Genomic DNA, 10475 nt, shown 5'->3' on the forward strand with positions numbered 1-10475 from the left:
CTTCAGCTTGTTGAACACCGAGCCCACGTCTCTCCTTTTAACAGGCTTTATTATGGACAGGAGTTTTAGGGTCACAGGAAAATTAAGTGGGAGGTTCAGAGAATTCCCATACAGTCAGCATCCCCCACCCCACCTCTACACACGTATAACCTTCTCCTCTTGAGGGTACCCCTGTTACCGGTGATGAAAGACCGTTTTGACCCTGTATTCCAGGCCCACTCTTTATAGTTGCAGGGAACCAGTTCTTCTCTTGAACTCCCACGTCTGACCTGATATTGGAAACTTAGAAATCCAAAAAAAAAATCAGGTTCATAGGAATGCGCTGAAGTGGAACTACCCTTCAGCTGAGCTTGCTTAGGAGAGACAGCCTCACGACCACAGGCCTCGCCATGGGAAAGCACTGGAAGAGGCAGCATCCCATCAGAGGTGACACAAGAGGGGTCTGGAAGGGAGAGAGGACCTTAGTTATGTTAGACAAAGAGAGTTCCTGTCTCTTGGCTTTCAGATTGGAGGAAGGCATGCTCCTCATCATGTGACCTGCCTGTGCCAGAAGGGACAGCTGAAAATCAAGACACACTCAGGGTTGTCTCGAGCTGTGGGGCAAAGGGAAAGCTGTGGCCGGCTTTATCAACGCTGCTCCAGAGGTGTGTGTGTGTGTGTGTGTGTGTGTGCACGCGCGCGTGTGTGTGCGTGTGTGTATGTGTGCGTGTGCATGCGTGCGTGCGTGTGTGACAGAGAGAGAGAGGGAGAGAGAGAGAGAAAGAGAAAGAGAAAGAGAAAGAGAGAGATATGGGTATGATTCCTGGGAGAAGACAAAAGATAGTAATCTATAACCCAACAGAGACCATCATCTTGTTTTCAAGCTGATGTGTGCCTCTCCGGGAGGGTTGTAGTTCACAAAACTTCTAAAACATTTCGGAAAGGGATCTTTCTGAGAACCAATTCCTACAAATTGTTCTCTGGCCTCCATATCACATGTGTGGAACACATCCCAAACAAACAAACAAATGTCCTAAAAGATACAAAAAGAGAGGAAGAAAGAACAGGCTTCTTCCCGTTTTCTTCCTGATTCAGAATGCTGACAGCTGGCAAGAGAATGGCCCGGCACCCAGTATCAGCCTCTGTCTGTGACTCCAGCCCTACAGGGCACACTTGCTGGAGTCCTCTGCTTCCTCTGGACCCAAATAATGGAGAACTGAAGGGGCCACCTCTGTCACCCATCGCTTTGGGCCTTGGGGTTCTGGACTCTGGATGTCTGTGAAAGTTCATTAAAATGTAAAAGTCTTAGGCAGTTGTGAATACAGGAAAACAGGATGGATGAGGTCCCCGTAGGGTCCTATGCTGTGCCCGAGTAAGGAAAGGAGACACTGGGGTGACTTCGTTCAGTTTGGCACTTCTCAGGAGAACAGGGCAGCCAGCAGTTTTATTGGAGGATGTGGTAAAAGTCCTATTGACAGACTGAGGAGACATTGACCAAGATTATTACTAATAAAAACGTGGTTCCATGCTAACAGGAGACAGAGGTCTTACTCACTAATTGCCCTCAGCATTTTAGTTACTTTTTAATAACATGTCGTCACTGTTATCAAAATCTGACATTTTCTCATCAGAAGCGTTTGTGGTTTGGACTTCCTCTAGGAGGAAGGGATTGTGCGCATCGAAAGGGCAGATTTTCTTCTATTTCTGGGCCCTATCGACTTTCAGGGTGGTAGATAGTATTTTCATGTCCCCAGTGAGAATTCTAATAAAGCAAAACAGTATGATAATATCATTATGGGAGAGAGAATAAGTGCTGAGTCATGAAACTCTCCATCCCAGAGGCTGTGTTTTCCTTGGCGGTATCAGGGACTGACGTGTGCCACCATGGCAGGACGGAAGACACCACACAGCATGTTTGTGCTCCTTCCTGCCCACTGTTATGACCCAAATGTCATGCAACTCCGTGCCTGGATCTTATCTATGGCTCTTTCCTGGCCTGTGGTTCTTCCTGACCCATCGTTCCCAGGGGAAAGCTGTCCTTAAAACTGTGTGCGTGCCATAACCCTAGTAACACACAGCAGCTTCCCTTACACTCCAGTGGAGTTAAGGGAAACTGTGAAAATGACATTTTATGGGTTACACACAATTAAAAAGTTTCTTTACTGCAGGACTTTTTGGAGCCTTAAGATGCTAATAAGCATTGCAAATTTTCAAACATGTCCCCCAAATTTACTTGACTGCGATCCTGGCAGGAAACAGATGGCCCATTCAAAGGAGTAATTGCAGGGACTATTAACAAAAGTATGAACAGATTAAGGAAATCAACAAGGGGATGACAAAGTACCCAGGAGCCCTGGCAGCAGCCAGGAGTTGCTTTTACCTGCGGCTTTGAGCTGAAGGAAGGGAGCAGACATGGCAGTGGTGAGCACAACTTGGGAAAGGGCACCGCTCATCAGAAGCTGAGACCTACCACCAAGGGACATGTCACTAGCAAACACAGCATTGCAGAGGAACAACGCCATGGCGCCTTCTTTCTCCTAGGTTCTAGAGTCAGCAACTGTATCCAACTCAAAGCCAAGGACCCAGGTCATACAGTTTAGAGAGGGTAGCCTCCCAGGAAACCAGAGAACCAAGGAAAAGAGAAGGGAGCTGGAGAATTGACTCAGATGATAAAAATGCTTGCCATGTAAACATGAGAACCTGAGTTTTGATCCCTAGCACTTGTAAAAGCTGGATATGGTGGTGTGTGCCTGTTATCCCAGCACTGGGGAGATAGAGACAGGTGGATTCCTGGAGTTGGCTGGTCAGCCAGTCTAGACCAATAGGTACCATGTTCAGTGAGAGATGCTGTCTCAAAGAATTAAGGAGGAGAAGCAGTTGAGGAAGACACCTAATGTCGGCCCCTGATCTCCATATGCATGTGCACCTACACAGATGTGTGCACACACAGACACTGACAATAAAATACAGAAGAAAGATGGGTGAGAGGAGCACCTGCTTTTAGGCAAAACAGGCATGAACCATAAGTCTACTCCCTGGGCTGGGCACCCTCATGCCATCTGTTCATGTGGAGCTCCCCAGCCCCTCCCCCATTCCTCTACTGCATTCCCACACACCTACCCATTCCCTCACAACCTCAGAAACCTAGTCTGGGTCTTCAGGTTGCAACTCTGGCTGCACGGACCTCTGTGTGGAGGTTTCGTCACTTGACACAACTTGACTGAGTCTCTTAGGGGACTTCTCTTGCTATCTCAGGTAAAGTTCATTTTCCTCACTGTCCTCTAGAGTGGGGGTCACTGTTTCCAATAGGAGGCACAGATTCTGAAGTGATTTCGTGTGGCTTTCAGAGCGAGGGCTGACCTGAGGGGTGTTGTTTTGGGAGCTCCCGTGTATCAGAAGTCTGGAAATGCTGTGGTGGCCTTTGGGCTTGGAATATTTGTGACCAAGTGTTGCTGGGGGGACCTAGAGGCTCTGCCTTGGGGTCTTCAACACTTTCAATCCAATCATGGATCTTTCAGCAGAAGTGGGCTTCCACCCCATCACTGCTTTTGTTCCTTCTCTGTGTGACTAGCACTGTGGTCCTTGAGTTCATAACGCCATTTTCTCCTCACCCCAGGGTGTCACAGTGGCGTGAGGACAGAGCTGGCACCTGATGCTGGGATTAGGCTGTGAAGGAATGAGCTGCCAGCTACTCTTGGGGAAGAGGAGCTCATTTTTCTGGAATTAGGATGGAGCCACATCTGGGTTCTCCTTGGCCATGGGCATGTGGCTGTGTGCTGGACCAACGCTGCACTGGGGATGAGGAAAGGGCAGGCAGGATGACGTTCCCAAGGCAACGCCTTGGTTCCTGGGCAAGCCTGGAGACTCTCCCCAGTGCTCGCACCCCCTCCTTTCACCGCTTCCGTACCGACCAGCTCCTCCCGTTTGTGTCTTCTTGCCTGAGTTTCATTCTAAGTGGGTGCAGGTGACAGGGCCCTGCTCAGCAAGAGGATCTCTGGAGGAGAGAGTGACAATCGTGGGAGCTGCGGGTATGGTACTGTACCTGCCCCAGCTTCTGTTCCTATTTTTTTCTCAAAGGCAGCCATGCTGGTTTCTACATCCTGACCACCCTGTTTCTTCTGAGCTTTTCAAAATGATCTGATTGGTGAGCATGCAAGGCCTTATCTGTGCAGGAGCACATGATAGCTAGAAAGATACCCACCCTTCATCCCCTCCCCCTCGGAGGCATAGGGTTCAGATTTGAAGGGAACCAATGAAAAGAACTGTATCTCTTGCAGTTTAAAGTTGCAAAGAGGCTTTAGGGCTTCTATTATTTTTGTCTATTTTGTCTAAATGTTAACCTTTTAAAGATTTGAGTAGTGTGTGTGTGTGTGTGTGTGCGCGCGCGCGTACCATGCATGCATGTGGAGGTCAGAGGTCAATTTGTGGAAGTCCGTTCTCTCCTTCTACCATGTGGAGTCCCAGGGGATTGAACTCAGATTGTTAGCCTTGACGGCAAGCACTTTATTCACTGAGCCATCTTGCCAGCCCCTAAATATCAATCACGACATGTCTGAGAGTAGGCATGTTGCTTTGCAGTGTGTTAACAGTATGAAGCGTGTATGTGTGGGTGTACATGTGCATGCATGCGTGCATGTGTGTGCGTGTGTGTATTGTTGGTGTCGGGAAACAGAAGAACAAATATAATCCAGACTAACTGTAGATCCAGGGATTAATTTTCAACAGTGAAAACATTTTAAAAGATATGAACACAGAAGGGGACTTGTGAAGAAAAAGAGTTGTAGTTGCAGTAGAAGGGGAGGGGCGAAGAGAGAATGAATGACAGGTGTGGCTGAAGCACCTTTTATCATGCATGTGATACGGTAAAAATAAATTAATCAAAATTTAAAAATTAAGGGCTTCATGGGAAGTCACTGGCTTTTAAAGAAGAAAAGGAGGAGGAGAAGAAAGAAAAGGAGGAGAAGGGAGGAGTGGATGCTCTGTTTCCATCTCTTTAAATGGTCCGCTTTCCTTCCCTTTGGCTGAGTTTAGATATGGAGGAGCCCACTGTGCTTTGCCTGGGCAGCATTTCTAGCGCTTACTCCTGTTCGGTTCCCTCACTCTACTGCGTTGCTGCCCTCTATGGGCCCAGAACCTGGACTCAGTGGAATGGAGCAAACTTGGGACTCTGTAAGGCCAGGGTTTGTCTGTCACCATCTGGTAGTCCTACAGGATCAGAGGGGACCACAGTGGCATATGTCCTCCCTCTGCACAAGTTGCTGGGTCTCCTCAGCAGCCCCCGAGGACTGTGATCAGCCACACAGCCACTGGGTTTTCCTCAGTGTTTGGGTAGTGGGCTTCCCTTTCTGTGCCACTGGCAGTTGGAGCCTTCCTTCCTTCCTTCTCTGGTCACAGCCTGGTCACCCTGCCCTCTATCACGGAGCACCAGCAGGGCTATATCTCCGGGAGGTGGCTCTCCCTCAGTCAGCCCTACCCATCTGCCCCTTTCTCAGAATAGACATGTCCCTTTCCTCCCTCCCTCTCCTCTGGTTATTCTGATTTTCCAAGCACAGGACCCACCGCTATCAACTTGGCCTCCTGAACTTTACAGTTCACATCAGCACTTTGATCCAGGGGGTGAAACCCAGGAGCTGTTTTCTAGACTCCATTTACTGCCTTCCAGGACCCTAGCCATTTTCACCTAGTCCCCTCACGGAACTGCACAAGAAGGGCAAGAGACCCACAAGGAGACTGTTTTTGCAGTGTGTCCCAGTTCCTCACAAGCTCTGAACTCAGAATATCAGAAAACCCAACATGTTTAAAACAGTTTCTGCTTTCTAGAAACTTCAACCAAATCAACATATTGGTACTTACAGGCAAGGCAGGCCAGTGATTGAAGAGAACACAAGACCAGCCCCAGTGATGAGAGCATGCCCCAGGCAGGGACCTTAGAGAGCTAGCTGGAGGCAGATCCAAGACCTGGCCATCTTTCCTCAAAGAGTTTACTAGATAGATCTGGAATTCCAAACCTGAATGTTCCTTCATTCTGTAGCCCCCTCCCCCAATTTCTTCAAGGCTCCTGTTTGTTTTAAATCAAGGTGCATGCTTGGTCTCAGGAACCCGAAGGGAATGTTCTAGAACCCAGAAGGAGCCATGGGACTTCTACTCTTAGCCAGATCTGGGGGGAGATCTCACTCACTGTATTAAGTACAGGATGTGTGGGTATTGCTTTTATTTTTTCCGGGAAGCGACCCTGGTGACAGAACTCTCGCTAATGGCATGTGATCACGGTAGGAACCGGGGCTCTACTTGGCATTCTCCCCCTCTTTTGTTGGCACTGTCTTGACTTTGAGTCTATGGAGGTGCTGTCTCTCACCTCCTCCTCCCCTGGTTTCTCTTCTTGATTTCACAGAGTCTCAGCGAGGCACATTGGCTGATGTGGGACAGGTGGGAAGGCAGCGATTATGTTAACACATTTTCCAGCTGCCGGGTCCCCAACGCCTCCTGGTCCCTGCAACCTCCAGCCTGAAGATCACAAAGGTGCATACTGTAGAGTCCCGACAGATTGCTGATGCCTAACAGGCGCCTCTCACTGTGACCATTTTGTGTTCGCTCTCCAGATTGTTGGCAGGTGGAGTCAAAAGCCACTTGGGCTCCTGGGATGATTGGTCCTTTGGTTCATCTCAGCTACACCAAAGCCTCTGTACCTTCTGCTGACAAGGGTGTCCCCTTCAAGGACAGGGTTGGCACCATCCTGGGTTAAGGAGGGCCAGAAGTCAGAGACAGCAATGCCAAGAGAAACAGGAAGAGGTGGGTTCGTGGGTCCAGACTTCAGGATTGGAAATCAAAGCAAGAAAAGTACATAGACACAGGAGGATTTTGGTTGGTTTCATTGCAGTTACTTGATTGAATAGTATTGATGGCGGCAGGGGAGGGGGAGAGCTTTACTGTGACTCACCTATTGGCTGGATGAAGAGGAGGGTAACTGAAGGGCCTGATGTCCCAGGATGCCCTGGGTGTCTCAGTGCCCTGGTACAGTGACAGCCTCTGTTGCTTCTCTTCTCTCCCACCTGCACCTGCTCGTGTGTTCCTGAAAGTACCGCCTGGTATATTTTCTGCGTTATGTAAGCCTGTATATTATTGGATACTCCTGCAACCAACATCCAGCCCACACTGAAACGCCAGGTCTTTTGGAATCACTCAAATTGGAATTCAAAGTAAAACAAGATCTATTCTGAAAACTTTTGGAGAATTTCGAAACTCGCCCAGTTCTATAAAAACTATATCCTTCTGTTTGCTGCTGCCACAGCAAGGAGGCCAAGGATCCCTCCTTTAGTGGGGAATAGGGGGGCCCCAGGCTTTGCCTCACTGGCCTTGAACCTGTGAACCTCCAACCTCATCACTTTGAGTGCTGGGGTTACAGGTGTGTGCCCACAGTACCTGGTAGCGTCTTTGCATTTTGTTATTGTTTCTGCTTTAGTAGCAAAAATATGAGCCAGTTTCCCCAAGTTCCTGTGGGCTATGGAGATTTCTGGAGGGACATACACATTACACACATGTACTGGCTTCCAGGTCCCACGGTTCTAAATCCTCAGAGGACTCCCGGGAGAGTCTCAGGTTGTTAGGTTTGCCTTCACTTACCAATGAGAAAGCCGAGGGTCCTTGGAGCACAGGGTCTGAACCCCCATCTTGAGCTCAGGAAAAGTTAGGATCTGGGTAGGGTTTGAGGGTGGTGGTGGTGGCGGCGCTAACTATTCCACGTCCCTTCCCTCTGCTGCTCCTGGGCCTGCTGTGTAGATGAGAGACAGAGCTGGGCAGAGAGAGACGAAAACACGAGGAAGCTACCCAGGCTGCATAGCTTAGGTAGCTGCACAGAGCTCTGGGGCAAGCTTGCTAGCTGCATGACTGGAAGCCTCACCCCTTTTCCTTCACCTCCCTCCCGAGAGCTTGTAATGTAACTCCCCTGGCCAGCGGGAGGCTGGCCTGGAAAAGCAGGCGCCTGTCCTGGTGGTGGCATTCCTGGGCTCATAACCAGCAGAAGCCGGTAGCAGGCAGGGTGCCTCCTCCCTCAGCTCCGCACCCGAGACTTGTTCTTCTTTACTCTAACTGGGAGGACTCAGGCCTGGCTTATTGATTTTGATCCTGGAAGCACTTAAACAACCGATTTCCGATGGATTTTCCCCTTGAGGAACACTTGGCAGCTGTGGTAGCCTCTAGTTTCTGTTTTTAGAACTAGCAGAGACAACATGAAAGAAAAGCACTCTGTGAGAAGGGCTCACCTGATCCCTCTCAGCCTCCCTTCTGCAGCCACCGCAGGGAATGGGTGGGGCAGCCCTTGCTTTACAGGCTCAGGATAGTAGCATTGCATCCCTGCTGCCTGGAGCCTCTTCAGTACTGCCTGCCTGCCTAGGAACACACACACACACACACACACACACACACACGGGGGGGGGGGATATGGATACACAGGCTGATCTATATATTATGCATATATATGTTTTTCTCATGTACATATAAGCATATATGTGAATGAACTAATATTGGTGTATATATACATGGATATAACTCAGTGTGTATTTATACAAATCTATGCACACTGAGTTATTGTAATTCATGCACATGTGTATAGGTATATTTACATGAACATGTATGCACATGTGTGAACATGTGTATTTATACATGTGTGTATACGTATGTATATTTTAATCTTTACTGTGCCTAGCACATCTTCATCGATTCTCACGGGCACCATTCTACAGATCAAGAATTTGAAGCTAGGAACACCCGTTAGCCATCCAGGGTAATGTGGCTAGTCAGTAGCAGAGCAGGGACTGAATCCAGTGGCTCCTTCCTTAAGGACTGTGCCGTAGTTTGCTGTTGGCTAGTCTTCCCTAGCCTGGTGTGCCTTTGGAATGAAACCCTCAGCCTGCAGCAGACCCTGGCTTGGCTTCCCTACGAGATACACCAATGTGGCTATACTCTTGTTCTTTTCCTAGACTTGGCCCATATTTTCCCCCTTCGTATTTTCTAATGTTATCAAAACAAAAACATGGTTCATGGTGCACGGGTCTTAATTTGCCTTATTATATAGATGGCACATATTCCTAAAGAATCCATTCAGTTTAATCTACTGCAGGCTGAGACCGCGTCTGAGGAGGGGCCAGGGTTCATCCACAGTTCACGTGGTAGAAACGAGTGAGTCACTCCTCAGTGGCACAGCCAGAGCTGGATCACCCTGCGGCTTCCTTCCTTAAATGGACAGAGATTCCAACTGCCGTGTGAATAACAAAGACCTTAATGTCCCACTGGCCAGTGGAGACCAGGCCAGCAAGCAAAGGAACCTCAGCAGCTGTTTTTTTCCAGTATGCCGAAGGCTGCAATCTTAACCCTGCTCAGCTGTCATGGGGAGACCTTGTGGGGTCCAGCTGAGAGGGCACAGATGGCTCAGGGCCATGGGTTCCACCCCTGGAAACTCTGCCCATGGACAGGTGTCTCCCAGCGTACTCTATGGCCAGCTCCCTGCCCAGAGAAGCCTTGCTTTCTGGAGGAAGAGCAGACAGGTTCATTCAGCAATGCTTTGGGCACTGGACATGACAGTGTTTGAGAATTTAAGGGAGACAACTCTTATCTTCTATGTGAGACCATTAATGTCTTCTCCACGCCACACTTCCTTGTTCCTCCCTTTACAGTCTTGACTCTCTATGTCTGCCTTTTTGAGCCTGGCTAAATAGCAGATAGATGGAATTGTTAAATGGTCATTATGCAGTGCACTTTTTTTTTTTGCTAATTAAAGATGCAAAAGGTTGCATCTATGTGAAGGTCACTCCTCTAGAAACTTCTAGTACTTTCCTGCAGGAAGAGCAAGTCTATTAGAAAAAAAAATACTGTAAGATTCCACGTTAATTATGATCACTTGGAAAAGCTCATTATTTTTCTGATGAAAGCGGAAATGAACCAACAACACAGTAAACAGAAGCCTGAACAAGAGGCTGGGACCAGAATAGTGTAGAGGTTAAGACCACGAGTTACAGAAGCAGGCCGCGGGGTTTCTGATGCTAACTGCTTTCTTCGGGCATGATGGGTAAGTCCAGAAGCAAGCTGAACCTCAGCCTTCTCATAAAAAAAATGGGAACAGTTTTCTCGGGGTGATTGTTCAAACTAATGAGGTCACGTGGAATGGCCCGTAGCTGGCAAGAGCTTGGGAAACTGGAATGCCATTTCTCTCTCTCTCTCTCTCTCTCTCTCTCTCTCTCTCTCTCTCTCTCTCTTCCCCCTCACCCCTACCCCACCCCTTAAGGAATCCATATTTTCTACTTAGCTACAAACGTCACTCAGATAGACTTTGGCAGAAGCTGGCTACCCAGGAGAATTTACTCTGTTCCAAGACCTCTCTACGTTACAGGGTCGATTGTGTGGAGACTGCCGGTGCCTCTGGTTCCCAGCCAGGCCGAGGAGATACGAGGGCCTCTTTCATGCTTATGAATGACTGGGGCTGGTGAGCTCCTTGGATGGGTGTC

This window comes from Chionomys nivalis, chromosome 5 (genome assembly GCF_950005125.1).
Source record: "Chionomys nivalis chromosome 5, mChiNiv1.1, whole genome shotgun sequence".
Taxonomy (NCBI): Eukaryota; Metazoa; Chordata; class Mammalia; order Rodentia; family Cricetidae; genus Chionomys; species Chionomys nivalis.